This window comes from Bombina bombina, chromosome 8, assembly GCF_027579735.1.
Source record: "Bombina bombina isolate aBomBom1 chromosome 8, aBomBom1.pri, whole genome shotgun sequence".
Lineage (NCBI taxonomy): Eukaryota > Metazoa > Chordata > Amphibia > Anura > Bombinatoridae > Bombina > Bombina bombina.
In genome coordinates, this window is record NC_069506.1 from 345670936 (window position 1) to 345689177 (window position 18242).

General features: G+C 39.0%; 1 protein-coding gene across 3 annotated transcripts in view; it reads right to left on the reverse strand.

Moving 5' to 3' along the window:
* Positions 1-18242, reverse strand: part of ARHGEF12 (Rho guanine nucleotide exchange factor 12) — a 1204049-nt gene that overhangs the window by 739975 nt on the left and 445832 nt on the right. The gene's annotated exons all lie outside the window — the stretch shown is intronic.

An 18242-nucleotide genomic window follows, 5' to 3' on the forward strand; every position in this document is an offset into this window, starting at 1 on the left:
TGAGTAAAACCCCAGACCCCGTTCCAGAACTGGAACTGGCATAATTACCCCAGCCAACTCTAGGTCTGAAACACATTTCAGAAATGCCTGAGCCTTCACTGGATTTACTGGAATGCGTGAGAGAAAAAAATCTTCTCACAGGCGTCCTTACCTTGAAACCTATTCTGTACCCTTGTGAAACAATGTTCTGAATCCAAAGATTGTGAATCGAATTGATCCAAACAACTTTAAAAAATCGTAACCTCCCCCCTACCAGCTGCACTGGAATGAGGGCCGCACCTTCATGCGGATTTGGGAGCTGGTTTTGACTTTCTAAAAGGCTTGGATTTATTCCAGACTAGAGAAGGTTTCCAAATGGAAACCGTTCCTTTAGAGGAAGGGTCAGGCTTCTGCTCCTTATTCTGACGAAAGGAACGAAAACGATTAGCAGCCCTATATTTACCTTTAGATTTTTTTGTCCTGAGGCAAAAAGGCTCCCTTCCCCCCAGTAACAGTTGAAATTATTGAATCCAACTGAGAACCAAACAATTTATTACCTTGGAAAGAGAGAGAAAGCAAGGTTGACTTAGAAGTCATATCTGCATTCCAAGTTTTAAGCCATAAAGCTCTTCTAGCTAAAATAGCTAAAGACATATACCTGACATGAATTCTAATGATATCAAAAATGGCATCACAAACAAAGTTATTAGCATGTTGAAGAAGTTTAACAATGGTATAAGCATTATGGTCTGACACTTGTTGCGCTAAAGCCTCCAACCAGAAAGTTGAAGCTGCAGCAACATCAGCCAAAGAAATAGCAGGTCTAAGAAGAATACCTGAACATAAATAAGCTCTCCTTAGAAAGGATTCAAGCTTCCTATCTAAAGGATCCTTAAAAGAAGTACTATCCGCCGTAGGAATAGTAGTACGTTTAGCAAGAGTAGAGATAGCCCCATCAACTTTGGGGATTTTGTCCCAAAACTCTAATCTATCAGATGGCACAGGGTACAATTTCTTAAACCTTGGAGAAGGAGTAAATGAAGTACCCAGACTATTCCATTCCCTAGAAATCACTTCTGAAATAGCATCAGGGACTGGAAAAACTTTTGGAATAACCACATGAGGTTTATAAACCGAATTTAAACATTTAGCAGATTTAGTATCAAGAGGACTAGACTCCTCCATATCTAATGCAATCAACACTTATTTAAAGGGCCACTGTAAGTAAATGTTTTCTATGCCTGTTACTAACTAACTACCCCAAATACGCTTTTTATCAATAGCATTTCATTAACATATCTCTACCGTATATCAGAAATCTTGTCTGCAAATTTAATTGTTTTCCAAACCCACTCCGTGGGTATCCTTTGCTCTGTACCAATCCGTTTACAATACCTAGGTTTCAAAATGGCGCTTTAAACACAAAGTTATTGGTTTAAGTATTTTGAACATGCAGTGCTAAAAATAGTGGGCAGGATAACGTGACATCATCGGCGAATAAAAGATATAACTTTTAGAACGTTATGAAACTTCGTTTTGGAGAAAATATAGGTCAGTAGGTTTTAATTAATGTTTATTAACTTTAATATGTTAGTTGTTTAGCTTGAAAATTATAACAGAAAGTAATCCTTTAAGTAAAGAACGAATAAATTCCATTTTAAACAAATATGAAGATTTATCAGTATCAATATCTGAGGCAGAATCTTCTGAACCAGATAGATCCTCATCAGAAACAGATAAGTCAGAATGATGGCGGTCACTTAAATATTCACCCGAAATATGAGAAGTTTTAAAAGACCTTTTACGTTTACTGAAAGGGAGAGCCTTCCTAATAGAATTAGAAACACATTCTTTTATATTAACAGGAACATTCTGAACATTAGATGTTGAAGGAACAACAACAGGTAAAGGATTATTACTAATGGAGACACAATCTGCATTAGAAAGTTTATCATGGCAACTAACACAAACTACAGCCGGAGGAACAGTTACCACAAGTTTACAACAAATGCACTTAACTTTGGTAGAACCAGCATCAGGCAGCGTCTTTCCAGTAGTAGATTCTGATCCAGGGTCAGGATGTGACATCTTGCAATATGTAATAGAAAAAACAACATATAAAGCAAAATTATCAAATTCCTTAAATGACAGTTTCAGGAATGGGAAAAAATGCAAAATAACAAGTCTCTAGTAACCAGAAGCACTGGAAAAGTGAGACTTAAATAATGTGAGAAAAAAGTGGAACAAAAAAGACGCCAAGTATGACGCCCACATTATTGGCGCCAAGTACAACGCCCATATTTTTTGGCGCCAAGTATGACGCCACATCCTCTGACGCCGAAACCGACGCCCACATTTTTTGGCGGAAAAAAACATCTGAATACACATGCGTCAAAAAAAAAAAAAAAAAGACGTTAACTAAAAACAACTTCCGGCGTCAACTACGGCACCGGAAATGACAAAATTGTGCGCCAAAAAAGTTTGCACCAAGAATGACGCAATAAAATGAAGCATTTTCTGCCCCCGCGAGCCTAACAGCCCGCAGGGAAAAATAGTCAATTGAAAATTTTCAAGGTAAGAAAAGAATATTTATTCATATGCATTATCCCAAAAAATGAAACTGACAGTCTGAATGAAGGAATACTGATTATCCTGAATCATGGCAAATATAAGTTTAAAGACATATATTTAAAACTTTACATATAAAGTGCCCAACCATAGCTTAGAGTGCCACAAAAAATAAGACTTACTTACCCCAGGACACTCATCTACATATAGTAGATAGCCAAACAATTACTGAAACGAGAATCAGTAGAGCTAATGGTATATAAGAGTATATCGTCGATCTGAAAAGGGAGGTAGGAGAAGAAATCTCTACGACCGATAACAGAGAACCTATGAAATAGATCCCCTAGAGGAAGACCATTGTATTCAAATAGGCAATACTCTCTTCACATCCCCCTGACATTCACTGCACTCTGAGAGGAAAACCGGGCTTCAGCCTGCTGTGAAGCGCATATCAACGTAGAATCTAGCACAAACTTACTTCACCACCTCCATGGGAGGCAAAGTTTGTAAAACTGAATTGTGGGTGTGGTGAGGGGTGTATTTATAGGCATTTTAAGGTTTGGGAAACTTTGCCCCTCCTGGTAGGAATGTTTATCCCATACGTCACTAGCTCATGGACTCTTGCTAATTACATGAAAGAAAAAAATCAAAGCCAAAAAGGATATTTGGATGGGAATTGCCCTTAAAAGGGCATTCAGCTTTTTTGCTGCCCAAAAAAAAGTCTAAGCTCCAAATTGGTACTCACCAATGATGATGGGAGGCGCTCCACCTTCATCCTGGCAGCGCTCCATCACAGGTTCATCTTCTTTAGTCTTCCTCCCAGCGGCGGCCCATCGTCTATCTTCATCCCGGTGGTGGAGGTGAGGTCAGCGGCCACGTCGGTCCTCATCTTCAGACCATTGTCACAGAGGTCCTCTTTGTGCGGTCTACAGTCGCACACTGAAGATTAAATGCAAGGTACCATTTTTATATAGTGGTACTCTTGCATTCCTATTTGCCGATTTGAATATTTAAATTCCAAATCAGCCAATAGGATGAAAGTTTTTTTTCCTTTCATGCCGATGGTCTGAAGATGTGGATCGATGTCGTTGCTGCCACCGGGATGAAAATAGAAGATGGGTCACAGCTGGGATGAAGATGGAAGAAGATGGACCTGCGATGAAGATTGAATGCTGCCGGGCTAAAGATGGAGTGCTGCCCATCATCATTGGTGAGTACCAATGTTGGGTTTAGACAAAGGTAGGTTTGTTTTTTTTTGGGGGGTGGGGCTTTTTTGTGGGGTTTTTTTGGTGGGGGGGCAGCAAAAGAGCTGAATGCCCATCCAAATACCCTTTTTGGGGCGATAGTTCAGTTTTTTTATTTGTGGGGGTTGCAGTAATGATAGAGGGAATTTGTTTTTATTTATGTAAAATTTATGCGAAGTGGTGCAATGCTCCACAAAAGGCCCTTTTAAGAGCTATTGGTAGTTTATTTGTAGAATAGGGGGGCTTAGGGGTATAAGAATAGCAATATTCTTTTTTTTTTTGGTAATTTTGTTTGTTATTTTTTGAAAAGGTAGGGTTTTTTGTAAATGTTTGTTTTTTTCATATTTGGTAATTGTTTGGTTTTTCATTTTTGGGAACATAAGTATTTTTCGTTTTTTTTAGTAATATTAGGTGTTTTTATGCTAAACTTAGGTTTTTATTTAATTTTACAGGCAAGTTTTTATTTCTTAATTGGGGTTAAGTAAGGGCATGTTAGGAGGGATGGTGGTTTAGGGGTTAATAGTGAAGTTTATGGGTGTAAGTGAACTTAGTAAGGTATTTCTGTTGTGATTTGTGCAACTTTTTTATTTCGGAAAACACTTTACCAAAGCTCTTAGATAGAAGAACAAATGGAAGCGGAAAAGACTATTCTGAAATCGCTATTGCGTTAGTGTAAAGTCTGTTGCGCCTCACTTGTATTCTCACCCTAAAAGGGACATAACAGTCCCAAATGATTTCATTTAATAATGGAAGAATTTTGTATTACCAAAAATGTTTTTGACAGTTACTACTGTATGAAGAATATGCTGTGCACTTACTCTGTAGCATGTACAGTGTAAGAGATACATCAAACAATCCATAACCTGATCAGGTTCAATATTTGAAAAGAGGTGCTCAACACATGTACATATCCCCCTAAAAACAGTAATAACTTTTAGTAAAAGTATTTTTGCTAATGCAAGTAAATTGCACATTTTAATTATAAACATTATGTCCCTTAAAAATGTGGTTCCCAAAGTGGCCAGTATTGCCCCCTGGGGGGCAGTGGGATTACTGAGGTGGCAATAATAGGCATAAGAGGGGAAGGGAGGCCTGGGGTTAGCATATGGGCACACCAGTAGGAAAGGATTGAAGAGGATGCTAGTGCACCCCTCCAGGTATTATCGTATTTTGTTGAGCTTTTTACCCTGGATGCACAAAACTATTCTCACTTTGTAGTTGAAGTTTTGCTGCTCTATGCCAAGGCTTTGTCAATGTTTTTTCTTCTATGATAGTTCAGGTTCATCAACAGCTTACACATACTTTCTAGGCTAAACTGCAGCCACTTGTACTGTAGGCTGGCATTCTTTGTTTTACCAGAGCTGTACATTTGCATGGATTCATTAACTGCACAGTAGTAGCAGGAAACACAGCAAAGCCCTGTTGTGCTTTTCAGAGTAGCTTTGTACAGTCAACTACCTAAGGCCTTTAAAGAGACAGTATACACCAATTTTCATTTAACTGCCTGTAATAGACATTACTATAAAGAATAATATGCACAGATACTGATATAAAAAAGTATTATAAAACATTTTAAAAACGTATTTAGATGCACCCAAATTAGCACTGTTCATGAGGTTAAGCAGGGACACCCACTAAAAAGGGGCTGAGAGAAGACCCTTCACCTGCATATAAAAAGTATCAATATACAGAAGCAATTTGAAGTCTGTATATATCAGTATACATTTAAAATGTTGCGACTTGGTTAGGAGTCTTAAAATCAGAAAAACTATACATTTTTACAAAAACACCCTCAGATAGACTATATAAATGGATCATCTACAAAACATTTATGCAAAGAAAAATCTAGTGTACAATGTCCCTTTAAGTCTTCTGTCATCAGTCTGATGGTGCACTACATAACAGCCCCATGTACTAAGGGCCATGCAAACAAGGTACTCAACTTGAGAATCTGTCTGCATGGCTTTGCATCGAATTTACAGGGTCCACTGCGCTGATGTATCTTTACACACACTCTAGATTATGTAATGCTGACTCGTTCTTTCCGGTGACCAATCGCGCGAGAGAAGGACCTGTCAATCACTAAGCATGTCTGGGGTGCTTCAATAGAGCATCTCAGAGGTGGCAGAGAGTTTAAGAAGCAGAAGGCTGGTGGCTGCGCCTTCTTATTTTGCGGGAAGCCGGAATCCATGTGCAAACCTGTCCAGCAAAATCAGCGTACACTGCTTAGAACATTGGGCCCTTTCTATAAAGTTGATTTGTGCAGCAGTACAACTATGCTCCAAAAAATAAAATTCACTCCAGGATTATGGCAAATTAAGAGACATGAAAACAGAGATTGGGAAAGTGGTATCACTTCATCAAATCCATCCATTGGATTAAGATTTGTTAAGTAATGATTAAATGTAGTTTATAAGACCCTTGTAAAGTGACTATCAACTTAACAAAAGCTGTTATCAGAAGAAACAGATAATCTAAAAAAAATAATGTAATTTAAATATGCTTATGTTACTCCTTTAGATTGTATTGTGTCATTATCTTTATTAGGGGTTGTGCACTGCTGGTCTGTATATTATTTGTATTGGTTACGTTAGGGGGAGCAACAGTAGGTTTATAGAACCAAGGGGGCAGTGACCTCAGCTCTAATGTATTGGAGCATTTTATTTGTGCACTGGCACTTGCACATAACGTGCTTAAACCCTGCTTGATAAATCCTAACTGCAGGTTCTTTTGTGCGAACTTGCAGTCCAAGGGAGGAGAAGGGCTTGATAAATCCTAACTGCAGGTTCACTTGTGCAAACGCAGTCACAGGGAGCAAAACGGCTTGATAAATCCTAACTGCAGCTTCTCTTGCGCGAACTTGCAGTCATAGGGAGGAGAAGGGCTTGCTAAATCCTAACTGCCGGTTCTCTTGTGTAAACTTGCAGTCCAAGGAAAGAGAAGGGCTTGATAAATCCTAACTGCAGGTTCTCTTGTGCAAACTTGCAGTCCAAGGGAGGAGAAGGGCTTGATAAATCCTAACTGCAGGTTCTCTTGTGCGAACTTGCAGTCACAGGGAGGAGAAGGGCTTGATAAATCCTAACTGCAGATTCTCTTGCGCGAACTTGCAGTCATAGGGAGGAGAAGGGCTTGATAAATCCTAACTGCAGATTCTCTTGTGCAAACTTGCAGTCCAAGGGAGGAGAAGGGCTTGATAAATCCTAACTGCAGATTCTCTTGTGAGAACTTGCAGTCATAGGGAGGAGAAGGGCTTGCTAAATCCTAACTGCAGGTTCTCTTGTGCAAACTTGCAGTCCAAGGGAGGAGAAGGGCTTGATGAATCCCTTCTTGACCCGCTGCAATCTGGATTTCGTCCCTATCACTCCACAGAGACAGCTATTGTTAAGGTCACCAACGACCTACTTACAGCAAAATCAAAAGGTCACTTCTCTCTGCTTATCCTCCTTGATCTGTCCGCAGCCTTTGACACTGTCGACAACCCTCTTTTGCTCCAAACCCTGCAATTCTTCGGCATCTGTGACACAGCCCTTTCGTGGCTCTCTTCCTACCTATCAAACCGTACCTTCAGTGTAGCCTTCTCTGGGGCCTCCTCTGCCCCGTCACCACTTTCTGTCGGAGTACCGCAAGGCTCTCCTTGGTCCCCTTCTCTTCTCAATCTATACATCATCACTAGGCTCCCTAATTAAGTCCCACGGTTTCCAATATCATTTGTATGCCGATGACACCCAAATCTACTTCTCTGCACCAGACCTATCTCCTTCCTTGCTAACCCGTGTCACTAACTGTCTTTCTCACATCTCTTCCTGGATGTCCTCCCACTACCTCAAGCTAAATCTCTCCAAAACTGAGCTCCTCATTTTCCCCCCTTCTTCCAAAATCTCCACCCCCAATATGTCTATAACTGTCGACAACTCCATCATTACCCCTACCCCGCATGCCCGATGTCTCGGGGTCACATTTGACTCCGATCTTTCCTTCACTCCTCACATTCAGTCCTTGGCTAAAGCCTGCCGCTTCCACCTTAAAAACATCTCCAAAATTAGACACTTCCTTACCCAAGACACAACTAAGATTTTAATCCACTCTCTCATTCTTTCCCTCCTTGATTACTGCAACTCTGTACTCTCTGGTCTCCCCACCTGCCGCCTAGCTCCCTTACAATCCATATACTGAATGCCTCTGCCAGACTCATCTTCCTTACAAGTCGCTCTTCATCTGCTGCTCCTCTCTGCCAATCCCTTCACTGGCTTCCTCTTGCCTCTAGGATCAAACACAAAATTCTCACTCTGACATACAAAGCCCTCAACTGCACTGCCCCCCCCCCCCCCTATATCTCAGACCTTGTCTCCAGATACTCTTCCTCCCGTCCCCTTCGCTCTGCTCATGACCTCCTACTCTTCTCCTCTCTGGTTACCTCATCGCACTCCCGTTTACAGGACTTCTCCAGACTGGCTCCCATCTTGTGGAACTCTCTGCCTCGCCCCACAAGATTCTCCCCTAGTTTTGAAAGCTTCAAGCGCTCCCTAAAGACTCTGCTGTTCAAGGATGCATACAACCTATGCTAACCTTACTTTATACCAGTTCCACTCCTCCATTGCTATCCCCTGAACCCCCTTAGCATGTAAGCCTAAGAGCCCAGCTGTTTGTAGATCACCTTCTTAAGAGTGGATTACAACAGTGCAACTCTTGGCAGGGCCCTCTACCCACTTTATCCCTTGTTTTATACTCCCCTTTGTTTATAGCGCTGCGGAATCTGTTGACGCTCTACAAATAACCAATAATAAAATAATAACTGCAGGTTCTCTTGTGCAAACTTGCAGTCAAAGGGAGGAGAAGGGCTTGGTAAATTGAGCCCATAGTCTCTGTCACAACTACTCAACTTTGCAGTCACAGGGAAGAGAAGGGCTTGATAAATCCTAACTGCAGGTTCTCTTGTGCAAACTTGCAGTCACAGGGAGAGAAGGGCTTGATAAATCCTAACTGCAGGTTCTCTTGTGCAAACTTGCAGTCACAGGGAAGAGAAGGGCTTGATAAATCCTAACTGCAGATTCTCTTGCGCGAACTTGCAGTCACAGGGAGAGAAGGGCTTGATAAATCCTAACTGCAGGTTCTCTTGTGCGAACATGCATACCAAGGGAGGAGAAGGGCTTGATAAATCCTAACTGCAGGTTCTCTTGTGCGAACTTGCAGACCAAGGGAGGAGAAGGGCTTGCTAAATCCTAACTGCAGGTTCTCTTGTTGCGAACTTGCAGTCATAGGGAGGAGAAGGGCTTGATAAATCCTAACTGCAGGTTCTCTTGTGCGAACTTGCAGTCAAAGGGAGGAGAAGGGCTTGGTAAATTGAGCCCATAGTCTCTGTCGCAACTACTCAACTTTGCTGTTGTACCCATAGACAATACATAAAAAAGTGAGAGAGTGGCTGTTTTCCCAATAAAACTTTATGGAGACTGAAAATTGAATTTTATTTCATTTTCACATGCCACAAACTATCACCGAGATTACGAGTTTGGCGTTAACAGGGGTGCCTTGCTAACGAGGCTTTTTTCCCCACCGCTCACTTAAGACAATGCTGGTATTACAGGTTTTTTTTAAACCCGGCGTTAGCCACAAAAAGGTGAGCGTAGAGCAAAATTTAGCTCCACATCTCATCACAATACCAGCGTTGCTTACGGTAGCGGTAAGCTGGCTAAACGTGCTTGTGCACGATTTCCCCATAGGAAACAATGGGGCTGAGCTGGCTGGAAAAAAAACTAACACTTGCAAAAAAGCAGCGTCCAGCTTCTAACGCAGCCCCATTGTTTCCTATGGGGAAAATAAATCTATGGCTACACCTAACATCCTAACATGAACCCCGAGTCTAAACACCCCTAATCTTACACTTATTAACCCCTAATATGCCGCCCCCGCTATCGCTGACACCTACATTATATTATAAACCCATAATCTGCCGCTCCGGACACCACCTACATGATCCCTATGAACCCATAATCTACTGCCCCCAACATCGCCGCCACCTACATTATAGTTATTAACCCATAATCTGCCAACGTTGCCGCAACTATATTAAATTTATTAACTCCTAATCTTCCATCTTTCGACCCCAACATTGCCGCTACTATATTAAATTTATTAACCCCTAAACCTAAGTCTAACCCTAAGTCTAACACCCCCTAACTTAAATATAATTTAATTTAAACAAAATAAATTTAACATAATTAAATAAATTAATCCTATTTAAAACTAGATACTTACCTATAAAATAAACCATAAGCTAGATACAATATAACTAATAGTTACATTGTAGCTATTTTAGGATTTATATTTATTTTACAGGCAACTTTGTATTTATTTTAACTAGGTACAATAGTTATTAATAAGTTATTAACTATTTAATAACTACTTAGCTAAAATAAGTACAAAATTACCTGTAAAATAAATCCTAACATAAATTACAATTATACCTAACACTACACTATCATTAAATAAATTACCTAAACTACCTACAATTAAATACAATTAAATTAAACTAAATTACGAAGAAAAAAAAACACTAAATTACAGAAAAAAGAAAAATTACAAGAATTTTAAACTAATTACACCTAATCTAATCCCCCTAATAAAATAAAAAATCCACCCAAAAATAATAAAATTCCCTACACTATACTAAATTACAAATAGCCCTTTAAAGGGCCTATGCGGGGCATTGCCCCAAAGTAATCAGCTCTTTCACCTGAAAAAAAAATACAATACCCCCCCACAACATTAAAACCCACCACCCACACACCCAACCCTACTCTAAAACCCACCCAATGCCCCTTAAAAAAAACTAACACTACCCCCCTGAAGATCTCCCTACCTTGAGCCGTCTTCACCCAGCCGGGCACAAGTGGTCCTCCATACGGCAGAAGTCTTCATCCGATCAGGGCAGAAGAGGTCCTCCAGACGGCAGAAGGCTTCATCCAGGCGGCATCTTCTATCTTCATCCTTCCGGAGCGGAGCAGGTCCACCTTCAATCCAGCCAACGCGGAGCACCCTCTTCAAACCAAGTCCTAACTAAGAATGAAGGTTCCTTTAAATGACGTCATCCAAGATGGCGTCCCTTGAATTTCGATTGGCTGATAGAATCCTTCGTTAGGACTTCGTTTGAAGAGGGACTCACTCCGCTCCGGAAGGATGAAGATAGAAGATGTCGCCTGGATGAAGCCTTCTGCCGTCTGGAGGACCTCTTCTGCCCCGATCTGTTGAAGACTTCTGCCGTATGGAGGACCACTTGTGCCCGGCTGGGTGAAGACAGCTCAAGGTAGGGAGATCTTCAGGGGGGTAGTGTTAGGTTTTTTAAGGGGGGATTGGGTGGGTTTTAGAGTAGGGTTGGGTGTGTGGGTGGTGGGTTGTAATGTTGGGGGGGGGGGGTATTGTATTTTTTTTTTTTTTACAGGTAAAAGAGCTGATTACTTTGGGGCAATGCCCCGCAAAAGGCCCTTTTAAGGGCTATTTGTAATTTAGTATAGGGTAGGGATTTTTTTTTATTTTGGGGGGCTTTTTTTATTTTATTAGGGGGATTAGATTAGGTGTAATTAGTTTAAAATTCATGTAATTCTGTTTTTATTTTCTGTAATTTAGTGTTTGTTTTTTCGTAATTTAGTTTATTTAATTTAATTGTAATTTATTGTAGGTGGTTTAGGTAATTAATTTAATGATAGTGTAGTGTTAGGTGTAATTGTAACTTAGGTTAGGATTTATTTTACAGGTAATTTTGTACTTATTTTTTAATAACTATTTAATAACTATTCTACCTAGTTAAAATAAATACAAAGTTGCCTGTAAAATAAATATAAATCCTAAGCTAGCTACAATGTAACTATTAGTTATATTGTAGCTAGCTTAGGGTTTATTTTATAGGTATTTAGTTTTAAATAGGATTAATGTATTTAATTATGTTAAATTAATTTAGTTTAATTTAAATTATATTTAAGTTAGGGGGGTTAGACTTAGGTTTAGAGGTTAATAAATTTATTATAGTAGCGGCGACGTTGGGGGTCGGAAGATTAGGGGTTAATAAATATAGGTAGGTGTCGGCAACATGGGGGGGCAGATTAGGAGTTAATAAAATTTAACTAGTGTTTGTGAGGCGGGAATGTGGCGGTTTAGGGGTTAATAAATATAATGTAGGTGTCGGCGATGTCCGGTCGGAAGATTAGGGGTTAAAAACCTTTATTTTTAGTGTTTGTGATGTGGGGGGGGCTCGGTTTAGGGGTTAATAGGTAGTTTATGGGTGTTGGTGTACTTTGTAGGTTAGGTAAAAAGCAGCGTTGGGATTTTCCGGCAGGGTTTACCACGAAACAGTTTAAACAATGGTATGAGTGGGGGTGACAAATATTAAACATGTTCTTTCAGTATATGGGGCAACAGTCCGACCATTTATGGACCTGCAAAGAGACTATGGTCTACCTAATAGCCACCACTTTGCCTACCTTCAGATGAGGCACTATGTGCAGAACCTGCTGAGATCAGGGAAAATGCCAGATGCTAACTGTGACATCTACAGACTCTTGACTCTGACAAAAGGAGGATTGACATCCATCTCCCACACTTATAAAATCCTCCAAAAAAAATCTAATAAAGCTAGCTTAATGCACCTTAAGAATACTTGGAATACACTAACAGGGCAGGACATCTCAGACACATGCATTGAGCAAAGCTTTGCAAAGGTGAGAGAGGCTTCACTGTCAAATGAAATAAGAGAATCCCATACTAAATTGGTTCACAATGCATATATCACGCCAAAACTGTTCCACAAGTGGAAGCAGGACACATCGGGCTTATGCCCGAAATGCTCAAATTCCAACCCAAATATAATACACATGACATGGCAATGTCCAAAATTAGCAAAGTTTTGGGGTATGACACAGAGATGGTTGGAGAGGAGCACAGGGGAAAGAGTCAATTTAACATCTTGAAATGGTAATATTCCTACACCCACAGGCAAGGATTAAGAAACACACAGAGTTCATACACATTGTAATATTACACGCCAGGAAACTTATTCTTAAGCAGTGGCTGACACAGGCTCCCCCACATCTAGTGCAACTCAAGGAAGGTCTGAGATAGCAGATGATATATGAGCAAATAGACACCCAAGGAGACATAACACGGAGAACAAAAAATGTTTATGACCAAATGGGAACCAGTTATTGGCACACTGGATATCATACACCAAAAACAGATCATTTACCCTTTTAAAGACTCTGACTACATATTAAATGCACAATTGCGGGGAAAATTGAATATTTTCACCAAATGCATGGACAAACCAATGACACTTGGATTTGTCCGGGGAGAGGGGGGAGATCCTGGAAGTGGTGCCTGAGGGAGAGACGGAGAAGCGAAATCTTTGAAGAAGATAAGTATTAGGAGGGAGGTGGGAGAATGTTAATAGATTAGGGAAAGGAGCCTAAACTCTCTCATGGCTTAAAGCATACCTGCCTATTAACTGGTATTAGGAAAGAGCCAGATAACCATCAGCGAGACTAAGGAAGGAACTCAGTAAGGGGCAGGAAATGGAATGTTAGAGAATAGACGATAACAAGATCAGTAATGTATTTTTACTGTTAATGCATTGCCCTAAAATAGCAGCCGAAGGAGAGAGAAGGATAGGGGGAGAGTGAAGTTATGGAGAATTTGTTAAATTATAAAACCCAGTGTGGCTGAAGTGATAATGCCGGTTGATATACTGTCTATTGTTGATTGGACTTGTAACTTTTCCTTTCTTTTGATTGCACTGTAAGTTGCACTGGATAAAAATAAAGTATTTATAAAAAAAAAAAGCAGCGTTGGGACCTCTCAACGCTGCTTTTTAAGGCTAACGCCAAACTCGTAATCTCAGTGTATTTTTCTTTAAAAAATGTTATTCAACCATTTAAAATGTTAAAATCATTCTTAGCTTGCAGGCCATACACTAACAGGAGGCTGGCATGATCTGACCCCCAAGTCATAGCTTGCCTACCACTGCTCTCACACATTACAGTACTTAATTTTTGCACTGTGATGTCCCTTTAAGAGTAATGTCTCCTCAATCCCTGTGTAAAATGTAAGTAGTTTAAGATAATTACATATTGCTGGTAATTTATCCTTTCAAAGATAAAGTACCATTTGTCAATTTCTTATGCCTACTCTTGGGTGTATGTTGCTAGTGCTGTAAACTTTAATTTTATTTAAAAAAATATATTTTTTTGCACTGATTAATACGAGAAGTTGAGTGTCTGATTGTGTGTATTTACATATATATACCTACACTTACCGGCCACTTTATAAGGTACACCTTGCTAGTACCGGGCTGGACCCCCTTTTGCCTTCAGAACTGCCTTAATTCTTTATCGCATAGATTCAACAAGGTGTTGGAAACATTCCTCAGAGATTTTGGTCCAAATTGACATGATAGCATCCCGTAGTTGCTGCAGATTTGTTGGCTGCACATACATGATGCGAATCTCCCGTTCCACCACATCCCAAAGGTGCTCTATTGGATTGAGATCTGCTGACTGTGGAGGCCACTTGAGTACAGTGAACTCATTGTCATGTTCAAGAAACCAGTTTAAGATGATTTGAGCTTTGTGACATGGTGCATTATCCTGCTGGAAGTAGCCATCAAAAGATGGGTACAGTGTAGTCATAAAGGGATGGACATGGTCAGCAACAATACTCAGGTTGGCCATGGCAATTTAACAATGCTCAATTGGTACTCAGAAGTCCAAAATGTGCCAAGAAAATATCCTCACACCATTACACCACCACCACAAGCAGCCTGAACCGTAGATACAAAGCAGGAAGGATCCATGCTTTAATGTTGTTTACGCAAAATTCTGACCCTACCATCTGAATGTCACAGCAGAAATCAAGACTCATCAGACCAGGCAACATTTTTCCAATCTTCTATTGTCCAATTATGGTGACCCTGTGCGAATTGTAGCCTCAGTTTCCTGTTCTTAGCTGACAGGAGTGGCACCTGGTGTGGTTTTCTGCTGCTGTAGCCCATCTGCTTCAAGGTTCAGCATGTTGTGTGTTCAGAGATGGTATTCTGCATACCTGGTTGTAACGAGTGGTTATTTCAGTTACTGTTGCCTTTCTATCATCTCAAACCAGTCTGACCATTCTCCTCTGAACTCAACAAGATATTTGTGTCCACAAAACTGCCGCTCACTGGATATTTTCTAATTTTGTCAGACAATTCTCTGTAAACCCTAGAGATGGTTGTGCATGAAAATCCCAGTAGTTCAGCAGTTTTTTAAATACTCAGCCCAGCCCGTCTGGTACCAACAATCATGCCACGTTCAAAGTCACTTAAATCCCCTTTGTTCCCCATTCTGATGCTCAGTTCGAACTTCAGCAAGTCGTCTTCACCACGTCTAGATGCCTAAATGCACTGAGTTGCTGCCATGTGATTGGCTGATTAGCAATTTGTGTTACCAAGCAATTGAACAGGTATACCTAATAAAATGGTGTGTGTGTGTGTATGTATGTATATATATATATATATATATATATATATATATATATATATATATATATATATATATATATATATATATAGTGGACAGGGTTTGTTCTAATAGCGCTTGCAGAAGATGTTCCTCATAAGCATGTGATGGGGAAAAAACAAGATGAGAAGATTCCCAAAGTGAGTAATAAATTAATTTGATCAAATTAATGATAATAAATGCTCACCTGTTGGATCACAGGGACCAGCAATCAACGACGAGTGAATACTAGTGGTGTGTGTAGACACAAACCAGGAACACCACATATGATAAAGAGAGTAGTTGAAGGAGTATATACACCAGATGTATAGGAGTGTATATGTAAAATATCATAAATATTCTGGACCGAGAGGCAACAACTAGGCAGCAGTGGGACAACAGAGGAAATATGTAGGAGTCTCCTATTCATACCAGGCTGTATTTCTGGACAGAGGGTAAAAGTGAAGGAAATTCCTGTTTTATATAAGCTGATATCCAAGACAAGATGGAAAAAATATATACATGTATAGAATAGGATCTGAAAAATTCATGAGCCCAAAAAAAAATATATATATATTAAAAACACTTTTTATTAATATTGCAATTTAAAAAGAATTAAAAATGATTTACAAAAGGGGGTGAGGGGTATATAAGTGGGTGGGTGGTATGTAATACAAGATGCAATATGATTAATAAGGCAATTCATATACAAAAATTCAATAACAAATACAAAAATATATATAAATTTCAAGTATAAAAAAAGGTATAAAAACGGTAATATGAAATGTAAGTGGTCAGGCAGCACTGCAAACGTGTGGAGCGTGCGGTTGCCGACAAACTTACTGTTAGATGCTATGCGGGTTAGCGAGGGTATGATCCAAGGCTCAAAAAGCTGAAAGAACAGCTAAAAGATAGGTAGCTGCACGGAGCAGCTAGCGATCACGCTCAGTGGGAGAATCGGAATTCCGGATGTGACGTTACGAACGTGCGTCACGTGCCTTACGCGTTTCGTGAGTGTATCAGCTCACTTCATCAGAGGCTAATGGATCTGTTAGCATCCTGGTAGCCCTTAAATAGCGAGAAGCTATTCAATCAAGGGAAAGTTAGAGAGTGATAATATCTTATTAGTTAGATGTGTATTGCTATGCACAAAGATGTTTGAAAAAGAATATGGTTGAATCTCATTGAAACAAGTGATGCAAAATATCGGGGGGGGGGGGGAAAGGGGGGTACAATTTAGTAATTTGTGTATTAGAATTTGAGCGGATGTCACTTAAGACATTACCTGATATTAAAACAGGCAGGGGTCCATAAAAACATATAATAATGATTTCTGCTAGCGAAAATTTCCCTTTTATGCGGTTTTAAAAGGAAAAAGTATATATATAGGAAACTAAACAAAAATATATATATAGATATAAAATATGGAAGAAAATCTATACAGAGACAAAGTATATATGAAAAGAAAAAATCATATTATCTGACAACGGGTGTGTTTCCTTGGAATAAAATACAGTACATTAAATACTCATAGAAAGTGAGAAATAAAAAAATGGTTAACACTTGTTTTAGAAAATGGTTAACACATGTATTAAAAATATATAAGCACAAATTTTTATTATTATTAATAAGCGTGCACGTTAATGTAATTTGATTAAATACGTATATATATATATATATATATATATATATATATATATATATATATATAAATGTGTATGTGTAAGTGAATGGGGATGCTAAAAAACAAATTTATATAGTTGACGGTGTTTCAATATGTTTTGATTTCAGTGTTTTACGGTGTTTTTTTGTTTGTTTTATTATTTAAAGGAAGGCTGCCAGATCTATATCTGTATTTAAGCCATATGGTTTCCTTGTTCTTAATTTGTGGATCCAGTATGTCTCTCTCTTTCTTAGCTGGAGTAACCTATTCTCTCCTATTTTATATGGAATTTGTTCAATGGCCTTAATTTTTAGGCCTTCCACGTTGTTTTCATGGAATTCCTCGAAATGGGTCCCAATGCCATACTCTGGTTGGTCACTGGTGATGTTCTTTACATGTTCAAGGAATCTAGTCTTTAGGGTCCTTTTAGTTCTACCTATATATATTTTATTACAACTACAAGTTAATTGGTAAATGACGAATTCTGATTTGCAGTTCATCAAACTGTTGATTTCATACTTGTTTTCATTATCTCTAATCCATTTATTTTCTTCCTTATTCTTACTGACATGTTCGCAACACACACAGTTTTTCCGGTTACATTTATGGAAACCTTTTGTTTTTAGCCAATTTCCCTGTGTGAGTGCCTTCTTGGTTTTTAGTTTAGTAGGAGCTAGTATGTTTTTAAGATTTGTGTTTTTCTTGTAAGTGATTTTTGCTCTTTAATATTATTCCCTCAAATTACATTAACGTGCACGCTTATTAATAATAATAAAAATTCGTGCTTATATATTTTCTAAAACAAGTGTTAACCATTTTTTTATTTCTCACTTTCTATGAGTATTTAATGTACTGTATTTTATTCCAAGGAAACACACCCGTTGTCAGATAATATGATTTTTTCTTTTCATATATACTTTGTTTCTGTATAGATTTTCTTCCATATTTTATATCTATATATATATATTTGTTTAGTTTCCTATATATATACTTTTTCCTTTTAAAACCGCATAAAAGGGAAATTTTCGCTAGCAGAAATCATTATTATATGTTTTTATGGACCCCTGCCTGTTTTAATATCAGGTAATGTCTTAAGTGACATCCGCTCAAATTCTAATACACAAATTACTAAATTGTACCCCCCTTTTCCCCCCCCCCGATATTTTGCATCACTTGTTTCAATGAGATTCAACCATATTCTTTTTCAAACATCTTTGTGCATAGCAATACACATCTAACTAATTAGATATTATCACGCTCTAACTTTCCCTTGAT